We start from the raw sequence: 16,114 nt of genomic DNA on the forward strand, positions 1-16,114 counted from the left end.
CAAAAACAACAGCTTTGGAATCAGACAGGCTGGGTTTGAACCTCAACCCCATCATTTTGTAGCTGTGGGGCCATAGGTGAACAGTTTAATCTGTTTAAACCTCAATGCCTTCCGGTACAAACTAGGTCTAATCATAGTTAAAGATTTCCAGGGTTATTGTCAGGATTAAATGAGTGTCTGTACATATACGTGGCTTAGTATATTAAATCCTCAGTAAATGTTAGCTCTTCTGGTAGGCAGCCCCTAAAATGGCTCCCAGTAACCCCTGCATCCTGGTACCGTCAGCCCTCTGTATCCATGGGTTCTGCACCCCGAGATTCAGTCAACCACAGATTGAAAATATTCCAGGGGGAAAAAATTCCAGAAAGTTTCAAAAAGGAAAACTTAAATTTGCCACAAGCAGGCAACTATTTACATAGCATTTACATTGTGTTTACAACTATTTACATAATATTTACATTGTATTAGGTGTTATAAGTAATCTAGAGGTGATTTAAAGTATATGGGAGGGTGTGCCTCGGTTATAAGCAACTACTATGCCATTTTATACAAGGAAGTTGAACATCCACAGATTTTGGTATCTGAGGGGGTCCTGGGACCAAACCCCTGCATATACTGAGAGACAACTGTATTTACATCCCTTCCTCCTCTTGACTGTGGGCTGGACTCAGTGACTAGCTTCCAATAAACAGAATATAGCAAAAGTGGTGAGATGTTAGGGACCCTGAGTAGCCAAAACAATCCTGAAAATGGAAGAACAAAGTTGGATATCTCACACTTTCTGATTTCAATACTTACTACAAAGCTACAGTAATCAAAACAATGGGAAACTGGCATAAACATAGACACACAGATCCATGGAATAGAATAGAGAGACTAGAAATAAACCCTCACATATATGGTCACATGATTTCCGACAAGGGTGCCAAGACCATTCAGTGGAGAGAGGACAGTCTTTTCAACAAATGTGCTAGGAAAACTGAATATCCACAAGCAAAAGTATCAAGTTGGACTCTCATTTTATACCATATACATAAAATAACCCCAAAATGCATCAAAGACCTAAACATAAGAGCTAAAACTCTTAAGGAAACATGCAACAAGAGCTTCACCATGTCAGATTTGGCAAAGACGTGTTGGATTATGACACCAAAGACACAGACAACAGAAGAAAAAATAAGCAAACTGGACTTCATGAAAACTAAAAATTTTGTGCCTCAAAGGACACTATCAACAGAGTGAAATGGCAACCTATCGAATGGGAGAAAATATTTGCACATCATATATCTGATAAGAGATTAATATCCAGAATATATAAAGAACTCCTAAAAATCAACAATGACAAAATGACCCAATTCAAAAATGGGCAAAGAAGTTGAATAGATATTTCTCCAGAGAAGATACACAGATTGCCAATAAGTATATGAAAAAGATGGTCTACATCACAGACCATTAGGGAATTGCAAGACAAAACCACAATGAGATACCCTTTCACAACCATTAGGATGGTTAATATAAAACAAAAGCAAAAAAACCCAGAAAATAACAAGTGTTGGCAACGGTGTGGAGAAATTGGCACACTTGTGTAGTGCTGATGAGAGTATAAAACTGTGCAGCTGCTATGGAAAACAGAATAGTGGTTCCTGAAAATTCTTTAAATATAATTACCATACGGTTCATCAATTCCACTTGTGGCTACAAAACAATAGTTGAAAGCAGGGACTTGAACAGATTGTTGTTACACCCATGCTCATAGTAGCATTATTCACAATAGCCAAAAGGTAGAAATAACCCAAATGTCCATCTACAGGAGAATGGATAGAGAAAATGTGGTTTATCCTTACCAGTGGAATATTACTGTCTTAAAAAAGAATGGAAATTCTAATACATATTACCACATGGATGAACCTTGATGATGTTATGCTAAGTGAAATAAGCTGGACACAGAGGGAAAATATATGATTCCACTTCAATGAGGTACCGAGAGTCGTCAAAATCATAGAGACAGAAACCTGAATGGCGGTTATCAGGGGCTGGGAGGAGGGGAACATGGGGAGTTGGTGATTAATGAGAACAGAGTTTCAGTTTGGGAAGATGAAAAAGTTCTGTAGATGGGTAGTGGTGATGGTTTCCCACCAGTGTGAATGCGCTTAATGCCGCTGAACTGTACACCTAAAAGTGGTTAAGTTGGTCAATTTTATGTTATGTATATTTTACCACAATACGAAAACAGCGGTGGGATGTTACTTCTGAGACTAGGTTGAAAAAGACTGTGACTTCCATCTTGCTTGCTCTCCCACTTCAACTCACCCTGAAGGAAAATATTGCCGTACGGTGTGCTGTCCTGCGGAGAAGCTCCCGTGGCAAGGAAACGAAGTTTTCAGCCAACAGCCAGGAAGAACCTGAGGCCTGTGGACAGCCAGGTGAGTGACTTTGGAAGTGGATCCTTCCCCACATCCAGCATTGAAATGACGGGCTGACTCCTTATCGCAATCATGGGAAGACCCTGAGCTTCTTTCTTATTTATTGAATAAGAGAAAAAAACGAAAGCTCAAAATCAAATTACAAAAAGAATTGTTAAGAATGAAATACATGAACAGGTGATTATCATCCTATCTCAAAATGAATGAACACAGGAATGAAAACCGGACTATCTAAATAAACCTAATTTTGCCAGTCATCGGAGTTCCAGGACTGTCTGCTCATACGGGTTGCTTTGCATGGCAAGAACACATGGGCACTTCCGGCATCCAGTGCTGGTACAAGACAACCCTCAACATCCACTCTTAATGATTAACACTGTTCAGGCCCCAGGGAAACGCTTTCCAAATCTCTTGCCCTGTGATCTTGAAACATAGGGCAATCGCATCCAAATGACAGGAAGGTCTGTGGTTGATTTTGTCGTTACGAATGTAAATTTGACAAGGTACTAAGATAGGACATCTTTTATTTAAATGATTTTTAGTTTGTCCCATTTAAATAATTACACAAACGATATGTGGGTCTCCGTCTGCACCCTTGCCCCAGACCCCATATGTCAGGGATAGGTCTCAGTATCATAGTATGTTGAAAAAGAAGATCCATGCTATAAGGAAGTATCTTTATTTTACTTTTTTGCTTCTTCTTTTTTTTTTTTTTTTTTACTGTGGTAAAATTCACATACCTTAAAATTTACCGACTTAACCGTTTTTAGGTGTGTAGTTCAGTGATTAAGTCCATTCATATGGTTGTGCTATACCATCAGCATCTCCAGCACATTTTCATCTTGCAAAACTGAAACTCTATATGCACTTTTTGTTTGTTTGTTTTTATTGAAGTATAGTTCACAAGATCATGTGAAACTCTATACTCATTAAACAATAATTCCCCATTCTCCCTCTTCCCAGCCCCTGGTAAGCACCATTATACTTTCTGTCTCTATGAGTTTGACTACTCAAGGAACTTCATATAAGTGGAATCATACAGTATTTATCTTTTGGTGATTAGCTTATTTCACTTAGCATAATATCTTCAAGTTTCAACCATGTTGTGGCATCTGTCAAAATTTCCTGCCCTTTTAAGGTGGAATAGTGTTATCGTATGTATATGCCACATTTTGCTTACCCATTCACACATCAATAGACACGTGAGTTGCTTCCATGTTTTAGCTATTTTGAGTAATGTTGCTGTGAACAGGGGTGTAAAAAATAATCTGTTGTTTGGCCATGCCGCGGGCATGTGGGATCTTAGCTCCCTGACCAGGGATCGAACCTGTACCCGGTGCAGTGGAAGCGAGGAGTCTTAACCACGGGACCGCCAGCGAAGTTCCTGAGACCCCACTTTAAATTCTTTTGGGTATGTACCCAGAAGTGGAATTGATGAACCGTATGGTAATTATATTTTTAATTATTTTAGGATCCATCATACTCTTTTCCACAGTGGCCATGCCAATTTGCATTCCTACCAGCAATGCACAGGGGTTTCAATATCTCTGCATCCTCACCAACACTTATTATTTTTTGCTTTTCTGTTTTTGTTTTTATAATAGCCATCCTAATGGTTGTGAAGAGGTATCTCATTGTGGTTTTGTCTTGCAATTCCCTAATGATTTGTGATGTAGACCATCTTTTTCATATACTTATTGGCAATCTGTATATCTTCTCTGGAGAAATATCTGTTCAACTTCTTTGCCCATTTTTGAATTGGGTCATTTTGTCGTTGTTGGTTTCTAGGAGTTTTTTTATATATTCTGGATATTAATCTCTTATCAGATATATGATGTGCAAATATTTTCTCCCATTCCATAGGTTGCCATTTCACTCTGTTGATAGTGTCCTTTGAGGCACAAAAGTTTTTAGTTTTCATGAAGTCCAATTTGCTCAACTTTTCTTTTGTTGTCTGTGTCTTTGGTGTCATAATCCAACACATCACTGACAAATCTAAATCTTGTGTCATGTTTCCTTAAGAGTTTTAGCTCCTATGTTTAGGTCTTTGATGCATTTGGGTTTTTTTGTGTTTTTTTTTTCTTTTTGCGGTACGCGGGCCTCTCACTGTTGTAGCCTCTCCCGTTGCGGAGCACAGGCTCCGGACGTGCAGGCTCAGCGTCCATGGCTCACGGGCCCAGCCGCTCCGCGGCATGTGGGATCTTCCCGGACCGGGGCACGAACTCGTGTCCCCTGCATCGGTAGGCGGACTCTCAACCACTGCGCCACCAGGGAAGCCCTGTCAGGCGGACCGTCAACCACTGCGCCACCAGGGAAGCCCTGGGGTTATTATTTTGTATATGGGATAAAATGAGAGTCCAGGGACTTCCCTGGTGGCACAGTGGTTAAGAATCCGCCTGCCAATGAAGAGGACACAGGTTCGAGCCCTGGTCCGGGAAGATCCCACATGCCGCGGAACAACTAAGCCTGTGCGCCACAACTACTGAGCCTGTGCTCTAGAGCCCCTGAGCCACAACTGCTGAAGCCTGCGCACCTAGAGCCGGGGCTCTGCAACAAGAGAAGCCACCACAATGAGAAGCCCATGCACTGCAACGAAGAGTAGCCCCGCTTACTGCAACTAGAGAAAGCCCATGCACAACAAAGAAGACCCAACTCAGTCAAAAATAAATAAATAAATAAATAAATAAATAAATAAATAAATACCTTGAGGATATTAAAAAAAAAAAAGAGTGAGGTTCTTTTAAAAAAAAAATGAGAGTCCAACTTCATACTTTTGCTTGTGAATATTCAGTTTTCCTAGCACATTTGTTGAAAAGACTGTCCTCTCTCCACTGAATGGTCTTGGCACCCTTGTTGGAAATCACGTGACCATATATGTGAGGGTTTATTTCTAGGCTCTTTATTCTATTCCATGGATCTGTGTGTCTATGTTTATGCCAGTTTCCCATTGTTTTGATTACTGTAGCTTTGCAGTAAGTATTGAGATCAGAAAGTGTGAGACTCCAACTTTCTTCTTCTGTTTTCAAGCTTCTTTTGGCTATTCAGGGTCCCTTGGGACCCATATGAATTTTAGGATGGATTTTTCTATCTGAAAACAAATGTCATTGGGTTACTGATAGGGATTGCATTGAGTGTATAGATCACTGAGTAGTATTGACATCTTAACAATATTAAGTCTTCCAATCCATGAACATTGGTGACTTTCCACTTATTTATGTCTTCTTTAATTTCTTCTAGCATTTAAAAATTTTTTATTTTAGTTTTCATTGAACAAGACTTTCACCTCCTTGGTTAAATTAATTACTAAGTATTTTATTCTTTTTGATACTATTATAAATGGAGTTGTTTTCTTAATTTCCTTTTCATATTGTTCATTGTTAGTTTATAGAAATGCAACTGATTTGGGGGTGCTGACTTTTTATTATGCTACTTTGTCAAATTTGTTTATTAGTTCTAATTGATTTTGGTGGAATTTTAGGGTTTTCTACATATAAAATCATATCATCTGCAAATAGATAATTTTACTTCTTTTCCAATATGGATGACTTTTATTTCTTTTTCTTGCTTAATTGCACTGTATAGGACTCCGGGACTATGTTTAATAGAAATGGCAAAACTGAGCATCCTTGCCTTGCTCCTGTTCTTAGAGGAAAAGCTTTCACTCTTTCACCATTGAGCATGATGTCTGCTGTGGGTTTTTCATACATGACTTTTATTATGTTGAGGTAGTTTCTTTCTTTTCCTAGCTTTTTGAGTGTTTTATTTTGTCAAATGCTTTTTCTGCATTAGTTGAAATGATCATGTGGTTTTCACCTTCATTCTATTTAAGTGGTGTATTACATTGATCAATTTTCTGTATGTTGAACCATTCTTGCATATCAGGAATGAATTCCATTTGATCATGGTGTATAATCCCTTTACTATGCTGTTGAATTCAGTTTGATAGTATTTTGTTGAGAGTTTTTGTATTAATATTCATAAGGGATATTGGTCTGTAGTTTTCTTTTTCTTTTTTTTTCTTTGCGGTACACGGGCCTCTCACTGTTGTGGCCTCTCCCGTTGCGGAGCACAGGCTCTGGACACGCAGGCCCAGCGGCCATGGCTCACGGGCCTAGCCATTCCGCGGCATGTGGGATCTTCCCGGACCGGGCACGAACCCGCGTCCCCTGCATCGGCAGGCGGAGTCTCAACCACTGCGCCACCAGGGAAGCCCTGTAGTTTTGTTTTCTTGTCGTGTCTTTGTTGGCTTTGGTAGCAGAGTGTTATAAAATGAGTTAGGAAATGTTCCCTCCTCTTCAATTTTTGGGAAAATTTTGAGAAGGATTGGTGTTAGTTCTTCTTAAATGTTGGTAGAATCCACCAGTGAAGCCATTAGGCCAAAGCTTTTTCTTTGTCAGATTTTGATTACTGATTTAATCTCCTTACTAATTATAGGTCCAGTCAGATTTTCCATTGTTTTTTGACTCAGTCTTGGTAGGTTATATGTTTCTAGAAATGCTTCCATTTCATCTAGGTTATCCAATTTGTTGGAGTACAGTTGTTCATAGTGCTCTCATAATCTTTTTATTTTTGTAGAATTGGTAGTAATGTCTCAACTTTCATTCCGGATTTTGAGTAATTTGAATCCTCTCTTTTTTTCTTAGTCAATATCGCTAATTTGTCAATTTTGTTGAACTTCTTTTTAAAGAACCAACTTTTGTTGATTTTCTCTGTTGTTTTTCTATTCTCTATTTTATTTATCTCTGTTTGACTCTTTATTATTGCCTTTCTTCTGCTACCTTTGAGCTTAGTTTGTTCTTTTTCTAGTTCCTTAAGTAGTAAAGCTAGATTGTTGATTTGAGATATTTCTTGTTTTTAGTGTGTTTATACGTACACATTTCTCCCTTAGCACTGTTTTTGCTGCATTGCAAAAGTTTCGGGATGTTGTGCTCTCATTTTCATTTGGTTTTAAGTAGTTTCTAATTTCCCTTGTGACATATTTGACCCACTGATTGTTTAAGAGTGTGTTGTTTAATTTCCACAATTTTGTGATTTTTCCAGTTTTCCTTCTGTTATTGACTTCTGACTTCAGCCTGTTGTGGTCAGAGAAGACACTTTAAATGATATCCATATTTTAAAATATATTTAGACTTAATTTGTGACCTAAAATATGGTTTATACTGGAGAATGTCCCATGTGCATTTGAGAAGAATGTGTGTGCTGTTCTTGGGTAGAGTGTCCTGTATATGTGTTAGATCTGGTTGGTTTATTGTGTTGTTCAAGTCCTCTATTTCTTTACTTATATTCCATCTGGTTGTTCTATCTTTTAATGAGAATGGCATATTGAAGTCTCCAACTATTGTTGTAGAAATATCTATTTCTCCCTTCAGTTCTATCAATTTTTGCTTCATACATTTGATTGTCTGTTATTAGGTACATAAACTTATTCTTTTAAATCTGTTCAGGTTGATAGTTCTTTTCCAGTCAAAACACCCATTTTCATGGGGAAGTGACCTTTTCGCTTACTCGTAGGCAGGACTGACATTTAGCCAATGGCCCTACTGGCTGTCTAATTTTGATTGGTCAAATGTCTGATTGGATGTTGTCTGTGTTATACCAGTTGTTATTTTATATTACCGTCCTTTCTTTTGGGTAATAGAATTCTGTGGTCACTTTAAATTTTAAACTCATTTTTTTTTTGAGACTGTCAAGAGAATTTAAATATTTTATTATATAAAGTTATACCCAAAATTGTGCTTCATTTTTTCACTATATACTTTAACTGAAGGCCATTTGTAAAAGTATTACACTTCAGAAATCCTGGAAGAAATTCCACTAGCTATAGGCTATTTAAATACTGCTTACAGAAAGTATTAAAAAAAACAACAACAGAGGAGTACAAATGAACTTATTTACAAAACAGAAGTAGAGGAACAGATGTAGAAAACAAACTTATGGTTACCAGGGGATAAGGGCGGTGGTTGGGGGGAATAAACTGGGAGATTGGGACTGACATGTACATCCTACTATACATAAAACAGATAACTAATAAGAACCTGCTGTATCGCACAGGGAACTCTACTCAATACTGTGTAATGGCCTATATGGGAAAAGAATCTTAAAAAAGAAAAGGAGTGCATGTGTATAACTGATTCACGTTGCTGTATACCTGAAACCAACAAAACATTGTAAATAAACTACACTCCAACAAAAATTTTTATAAAAAAGTATTAAAGGAAAGCCAGCACCATATAAACAGCATACACTTAAATCAAAGAGATGAATGCTTAACATACAGAGTAATTTTTTTTATTCACGGATAAACTAAAGGTCCACTTCAAGATGTTTCTCTTGTATACTTCATTTGTTTTGTGAGCAAGCAAAGCCCTGAAAGGGACGGCTTCATCTAGTCCTCAGACTCGGATCCATCTTCATCTTGACTAATCTGGAAGTAACAAAGTTCATAAGTCTCCTTGTCAGATGCAACCACACGGAGCCAATCACGAAGATTGTTCTTTTGAAGGTATTTCTTGGTAAGGTATTTCAAATACCTTTTAGAGAACTTTCTCAGAAACAACTGTGATTTTATTCTTGAAGGGTTCAATGTGAACGACATTCCCAAGATTTCCAGTTTTTCCATTCACTTTAACCTTCTCCCGTAGAAACTGTTCCTATTTTAAAACAGAAAAAAATGCCACACTAGGGAAGAAAACCCTAGATATTCACTAGGGAAGGTACCAAAATTTCCAGAATCAAAAGTTCCATCTTCCACTGGATGAGTAAGGTCCAAATTAAACTTCCAGGTTGACTTCTTAGGCTTCTTGTCTTTCTTCACCGCCATCTTGCACGCCGGCAGCGCGATCCTAAACTCAGTTTTTACTCAGTAATTAAAACTGGTCAGTCCCGGTTATAATCAGAACTCTGAACTTGGTTGAGAGTTGATGCTCTCTTCTTCCTTATTTCTCCTTCTGCAGCTTGCTAACTATATAGCTTTTGACATCTCTGAGATTTCAGTCACAGAGGAAGAAGTGTAAAGGAGAGAAGGAAAGTTCCTTCTGGATCAGAGCTCTTGCCAGATGGCTTCATGTTTTCCTGGCTTGATGAATATCAAAAGCTGCCTCTTTTGCTCTTGGGCACTTTGGGGGTCCTTCAGGAACTCCTGTTCGTGAGTTCACCTGGCTGTAATTTCTTTGCAGTGGGCTGTGCTCCTCCTTAGGCTGGCTCCTGCAGAGGCTCCTTCAGCTGCTGCCTCTTAGCAGTACGCTTTCACTGCAGGAATACCCTTGTGGGCAGGATCCCTCTGAAAATAACCCCACGTATGGGAGACTATATTTATAGTCTAGTTTTTCTTTGCTTCCTTTCTAATTGGCGTTAAGAATATATGTGCAAGTTTACTAGGCTGATGATAGCCTGGACTCAGAAGGGTGGCTACCTTCCATTCCAGAGCAAGCTGTGTTCTGAGCATTTTCTAGAAGTACAGACCCTGAAGACTAGGTCAGTGTAGCAGGCTAAAAGCAGAGGTTTTTGTATCTCATTGACCCAGGTGTGAGTTCTCTGCGTGTGATTTGGAGAAAATCATTTAACCTATCTCTCTGAATCTCAATTTTCTCATCTGTTAAATGGGGATAATAACATTACTTACCTTAGGGGGATTCTGTTGAGAATTAAATAAGATAATGCATATAAATTGCTTAGTACACTGTCTTGCTCATTGTAAAGTGGTCAATACTTACCCCTTATTATCTAATGAGGGGTACATTTGGAATATGCAAAAGGACATAACTTTGAATTGCACAAGGTAACACTTATAACAAAATAAAATAAAGATCTATCAATTAAAGGCAAGGAGACGGTATAAAAATTCAGCCATGGTGAACTGGAGTCAAGAGACCAGACTGTCCTTGGGGAAGATATGTCACTTCCCCACGCATTAGAAGCTGTGGAGATTCCTTGGTGCTGTGTAGTCACACCATGGTGTCAACTAGGCCAAAGTGTTAATCGCCTATTAAAGCTATGTCGCTATGTCTTTTGTGCTGTGGCAAAACACAAGCTCTTGGGCCATGGAAGCTTGAAGCTCAGTCTCTTCCCAAACCTATGCAATCAGCCAGAGAACATCAGCCACGTGAGTCAGTGGAAAATTCCAGATGTTTGTAGCTCATTAACTGCCAAATCGGTGACTATGGAGGCTGTCAACTGTGCTGAGTAAGTAGACCTTATTAGCATCATGTTCCCTGAAGAAAGAACTGTCTCACAGGCATATTTCTTAAAGGGGCCACATATAACATGCCATCTTTAAAAAACCTTTTCAGATTCTTTAGACTACTTCCCTTCTGTGTAAATTCACTAACTCCTCTTACAGACCCAATGTCACAGAAGCAGCCATAAATAACAAGGAGGGAGGACTTCCCTGGTGGCACAGTGGTTAAGAATCCGCCTGCCAATGCAGGGGACACGGGTTTGAGCCCTGGTCCGGGAAGATCCCACATGCCGTGGAGCAACTAAGCCCGTGCGCCATAACTACCGAGCCTGCGCTCTAGAACCCGCTAGCCACAACTACTGAGCCCACGTGCCACAACTACTGAAGGCCCTGTGCCTAGAGCCCGTGCTCCGCAACAAGAGAAGCCACCGCGATGCGAAGCCTGAGCACCACAACGAAGAGTAGCCCCCGCTCGCCGCAACTAGAGAAAATCCGCATGCAGCAACGGAGACCCAATGCAGCCATAAATTTAAAAAAATAAAAAATAAAGGTAACAAGGAGGGAGAATAGTATCTCAAAGCTGGAAGCCTGAGACTTCAATTTTACCCTGATGTTGGGGGCATACATTAAAAGTCTTACCTATATATTTACTCTAGTAATTTCACCTCTAGGAGTTTATTTAAAGGGAATTTATTTTAAAGAAAATTTATTTAAGGAAGTGAAGATTTATCTATAAGGATGTTCAACTCAGCACGTAATAGCAAAAGATTGCAAGCAACAGTGGGGGGGGGGTTGGTGAAATTAACGACAGATGATCACAACATAAACACTGTTAACAACCATGTAGGCATGTATATATACACAGAAACACGTTCACAATATATTGAGTTTAAGAAGTGAAAAAAAAGTCATAACAAAAGAACATATGCCATTTATTACCACTCTTATAACAAGAAAAAAAAAAAGCTCAATAACAAGGACTTTCTATGTGCCAGGCATTGTTCTAAGTACTTCAAGGATGTTGACTTAGTTAATTCCCTACACTAACTATTAGGTATTGTATTATCCCCATTTTACAGATGAGGAAATTAAAGCACAGAGAGGTTAAAAATCCTGCCAAGGTCATATGCCAGTAAGTCACAGAGCTGAGATTTGACTCTGGACAGGCTTTGGAGTCTGTGCTCTTACCACTCCATACTGCTTCTCAGTATAGAAAAAAGGCTGGAAGGACATCCTCTGAAAGCCTTATCTCTGTGCTTATCTGGGAGGCAAGATGTTTTATTTTATTATTTTTTTTTGTTTATCCGCCTTTTCTACAGTTAACACACGTTACTTATGTAACAAGATAAACTCCAATAAAAATGTTTAAGAGAGAAGATCTTTGTTGCTGACTTGAAAAAGTCTCTCTGAGCCTTAGTTTCTTCATCTGTAGAATGGTAATAACACCTCTCCTGTAGAGCTAATGCCAAGATTGTAATAATGCTTGTGAAAGCACTCTGATAGTGTAGATTTGGAATGTGTTAAAAGTGCTACGTGGGGCTTCCCTGGTGGCACAGTGGTTGAGAATCTGCCTGCCAATGCAGGGGACACGGGTTCCATCCCTGGTCCAGGAAGATCCCACATGCCACAGAGCAACTAAGCCCGTGCGCCACAACTACTGAGCCTGTGCTCTAGAGCCCGTGAGCCACAACTACTGAGCCCGCGTGCCACAACTACTGAAGCCCACGCACCTAGAGCCCATGCTCTGCAACAAGAGAAGCCACCACAATGAGAAGCCCACGCACCGCAATGAAGAGTAGCCTCCGCTCGCCGCAACTAGAGAAAGCCCGCACACAGCAACGAAGACCCAACACAGACAAAAATTTAAAAAATTAAAAAGAAAAAAGTGGTAGGTGCTACAGTACAAAGCAACACAAAGTAGAAAGTGACAAGGCAAGATGTCTGCAGGAATTCAGAGATTGTCAAGCTGAGCAGACATGGTGTGAGAGTTGGAGGGGGCTCGTATCTCATCCGATTCTCTTTAGCGACTCCAACGACTTCTGAGCTGAGGATTGTGTGCCTCTTCCTCATGCCCTGGGCGTGACTAGTTGGGAGACAGGTATTGTCATGATCTTATATATTCCGTAAGTTGTTACGGAAAAACCTGAGTGAACTTTTTGGCTAACCCAATATAAGTAGATAGCTCTCATCTCCCACTATTTTTTTTCAGTGAGTGTCCCAGATTTCCTCTTATTATCAATCCAGTTGCCCGTCTGAACCTGTTTTGGTTGTTCTTCTAAACATTGCTTCCCATCTCGCTGTTCACACAGCTTCTGACCTGAAGGACTGGGAGCTCAGCCCCTGCAGTGGGCCAAGGAATGGACAGCTTGGCTCAATGGACTAGCAGGGAGCTTGCTGGTAGAGCCTGGAGTCCACTTGTGAGACAAACACTTTACGAAGTTAATCTAAGTACCTCTGGGTGTTCAGGAGCTAGTTTCTCGCTTTTTCCAGTTGTTTGTGTGATCACCACCTTTGAGGATTACGGAGGACAAAGGGGGTCCCCTTCACACATACATCCCCATGCTAGGGGACTGCCCTTAGAGAAACTTAGAGCAGGAGCTGTCAACCAGAGTGAGACACTGGAATGAGATGCACGGTAGGCAAAACTTGACTTCCACTTTCGTAAGCTCTTCAGCTGGACCTGAGAATTAAATTGATGTAAAGCAGACTAACAAGGTAGACACATTCAAGTCTATTTAATATGTTTTATGTGATGCGGAGCCTTCATGGGAAAATGAAGACCCTAAGAAGTGGTAAATCCTAAATGCTTTTCTACTAGATTGAACAAAGGCAGGCAACTGTGGAAAAGTAACTAAAGTATATGGAGAGCCTAAAAGAAGATAAGAGTTGTTACTGAATTTGGTCCCACTCTTCACTGCCTGCAAAATCAATACTCTATCAGTGTTGATAGAAAGGAAAGTTGCCTTTAAACTGAATGCCGGCAAACTGGGGAGAAGGTGGACTCAGCATCCTCCAAAATCACATCTGAAGTTTCTGCTCGGCCATGAAAGTTTTTAAAAGGAAACAGGGAAGTAATGTTAGTTAACCATTGAGATCGGGGGCCAGAGCCGTCCCCATAACCCCCTGTGCAGGCTTGTCGACTCCTCCTGATCTTTCTTTCTTTATTTAGAAATAAGCCAAAGGCCAAATGAATTTTAAGTAAAATAAGTCCTTGGGGACTCATGATCTTTATTTAGATGCTATTTTGTTCACATGGTTTGTTCAAGAGATTACTGAAGGGGAAGCTAGGAAAGAGATCCGGTCATCTGTTAATTACTTATTCTTCATGTCTACTTCACTCATCTAGGGAAAGAACCAACAAGCTAGGCAAATTATTGTGTGATCAAAAGATTTAAAAGGGGTACTAGGGCCGGAGATGAGTAGAGCATGGGGATGCCTGGTTTAAGATTAGTGTAGAGATAAAGAGCTCTCTCCTGCAGAGAGCTCTTTCCTGCAAAGAGCTTTTTTTTCTGCCAAAAGCTGCTCACAAATCCCCGCTTGTCAGAACATCGTTCCCTCTCTATGGGATCATGGGTGAAAGTCCGTCTTCTGTAACTTCTTCATGCTGACATAGGACACTGTATCCTTAGAGTGGAAGATGTCGACACGGGTATGTAGCATCTCCCTGATGACAGTTGTCTCGCCCCTTTACATATATGGGCAGAACAAGCTACAATTATTTTGATGCCCACAAAGATATAGATTATTATGAGCAGTAGTGTTAATCCCATTCTCTTAAGGCCAGTTCTTGGAGCTGTGCTAGCCATAGTTTCAGTACTGCTCAAGATGGAGCTAACTGGTCATCATGCAGTTAGCTTTTGCCCTCTGGTGGCAGTTTCAGTATCTGTAAAACAACTCAGGAAGGTGCATCAGACACTGAGTCTGGGACTCTGTTGTCCTAATCATTAGCTGCTTGAGCTTGCTCTTTTGTGACTCAGGGAGGCCTGGGAGACTTCAGCTTTTCCATAAACAAGAGGCAGGAGATGTGAATGGGCCTTTGTATCAATACTTGGGGAGGGGTGGGGGGTGGCCCACAGGGGTCTGCTTGGTTCCAGACTTACTCTGACAAGGTCTGTTTGCACAGAATTCTCTTGGCCTTGACACCCTCCCCAGCCCCCGCCACCCGTCTCTGGTGATAAGAACATTTCTTTCCTCTTGGTATAGGAAGGGTATCTTTTTTTTTTTTTTTTTTTTTCTGGCCGTGTTGGGTCTTTGTTGCTGCACGTGGGCTTTCTCTAGTTGCGGTGAGCGGGGGCTACTCTTCGTTGCAGTGCGCGGGCTTCTCATTGCGGTGGCTTCTCTTGCTGTGGAGCACGGGCTCTAGGCGTGTGGGCTCCAGTAGTTGTGGCTCGCAGGCTCTAGAGCTCAGGCTCAGTAGTTGTGGCCCACGGGCTTAGTTGCTCCACGGCATGTGGGATCTTCCCAGACCAGGGACTGAACCTGTGTCCCCTGCATTGGCAGGTGGATTCTTAACCACTGCACCACCAGGGAAGCCCAGGAAGGGCATCTTTCACAAGGGCGTTTTCTCCTGCTTTCAGGAAGAAAAGGGGAGGAGGGTCAGAGCACCCTTCCTGCACCTGCTGTTTTCCAAGTGCCTTTAGCTCAAAATAATCATTATGCCAAAGTGGCATATTTAGGAGTGGCATATTCTGCCAGCCTTCAGCTGGAACTGGAACACCCAAGCACCCATCCTCAAAGATTCTGATCCTGGGCTGGGGGTCCAGGCAGCAGAACCCTTTAAAGATACTGAAGATTGAGAATCGCTGGGTCAGAGTCAGAGGAAGTGTGGGAGTTTCACATTGACTTCCTGTGCCCCATTTAGTAATTAGACCGAAATGGCTGTAATGGCTGAGGACTGATTTGCAACCGCTCTGGAATGTGTGAGCAACTGGGGAGCGTGCAGCAGCTGCTTCCCCAGGAAACAAAACCACTGTGCGCGTGTTTTGATACCAGTTTGGCAACAAGATAAGAGTCCTAACGCACATCAAAACATCAGGCAGCTTGTCCGTCCACTTTCCTCTTGGCAGATGCCAAGAACTTGCTTGCCCTAAATGAAATAAGCCATCAGCTGACACACCTGCAAGCCTTCAAAGCTGTCCTCTGAATTCATAGATGAGCTTGAGGAAGAAACAGAACCAAACTGGCTTGTTTTGAGATAGACACCGTGGCGGGGTAAGTGATCCAGCCCGAAAGCCAGTCAGTTCAACTAGAGACTTGTTCCAAATATTTGGCAAACTCGGGTGTTTGTCTCACTTGCTCTCCCCCTCGTGGGATCTAAATTGAATAAGCATCCGCCTGCAACTTGCCAGTTCTCCAAAGCTGGACTTTCAGAAATGTCTTTTGCCTCACTTCTACTTACAGATTAGGTGGGTAATGTTGATTTTTAGCTCCCACAGATACATAATGCAAAACAGATTCTCGGGGGAAAGGATTTCAGCGAGTGTGGAAATCCTCTCCTTTTACCTTCCATTCTACA

At 40.9% G+C, this 16,114-nt stretch overlaps 1 pseudogene; it reads right to left on the reverse strand.

The window, feature by feature from the left end:
• Positions 1–8,656: 8,656 nt before the first annotated feature.
• LOC132415196 (ribosomal protein eL22-like 1) lies at positions 8,657–9,243 on the reverse strand (annotated as a pseudogene).
• Positions 9,244–16,114: the final 6,871 nt, after the last annotated feature.

Source organism: Delphinus delphis, chromosome 1 (genome assembly GCF_949987515.2).
Source record: "Delphinus delphis chromosome 1, mDelDel1.2, whole genome shotgun sequence".
NCBI lineage: Eukaryota > Metazoa > Chordata > Mammalia > Artiodactyla > Delphinidae > Delphinus > Delphinus delphis.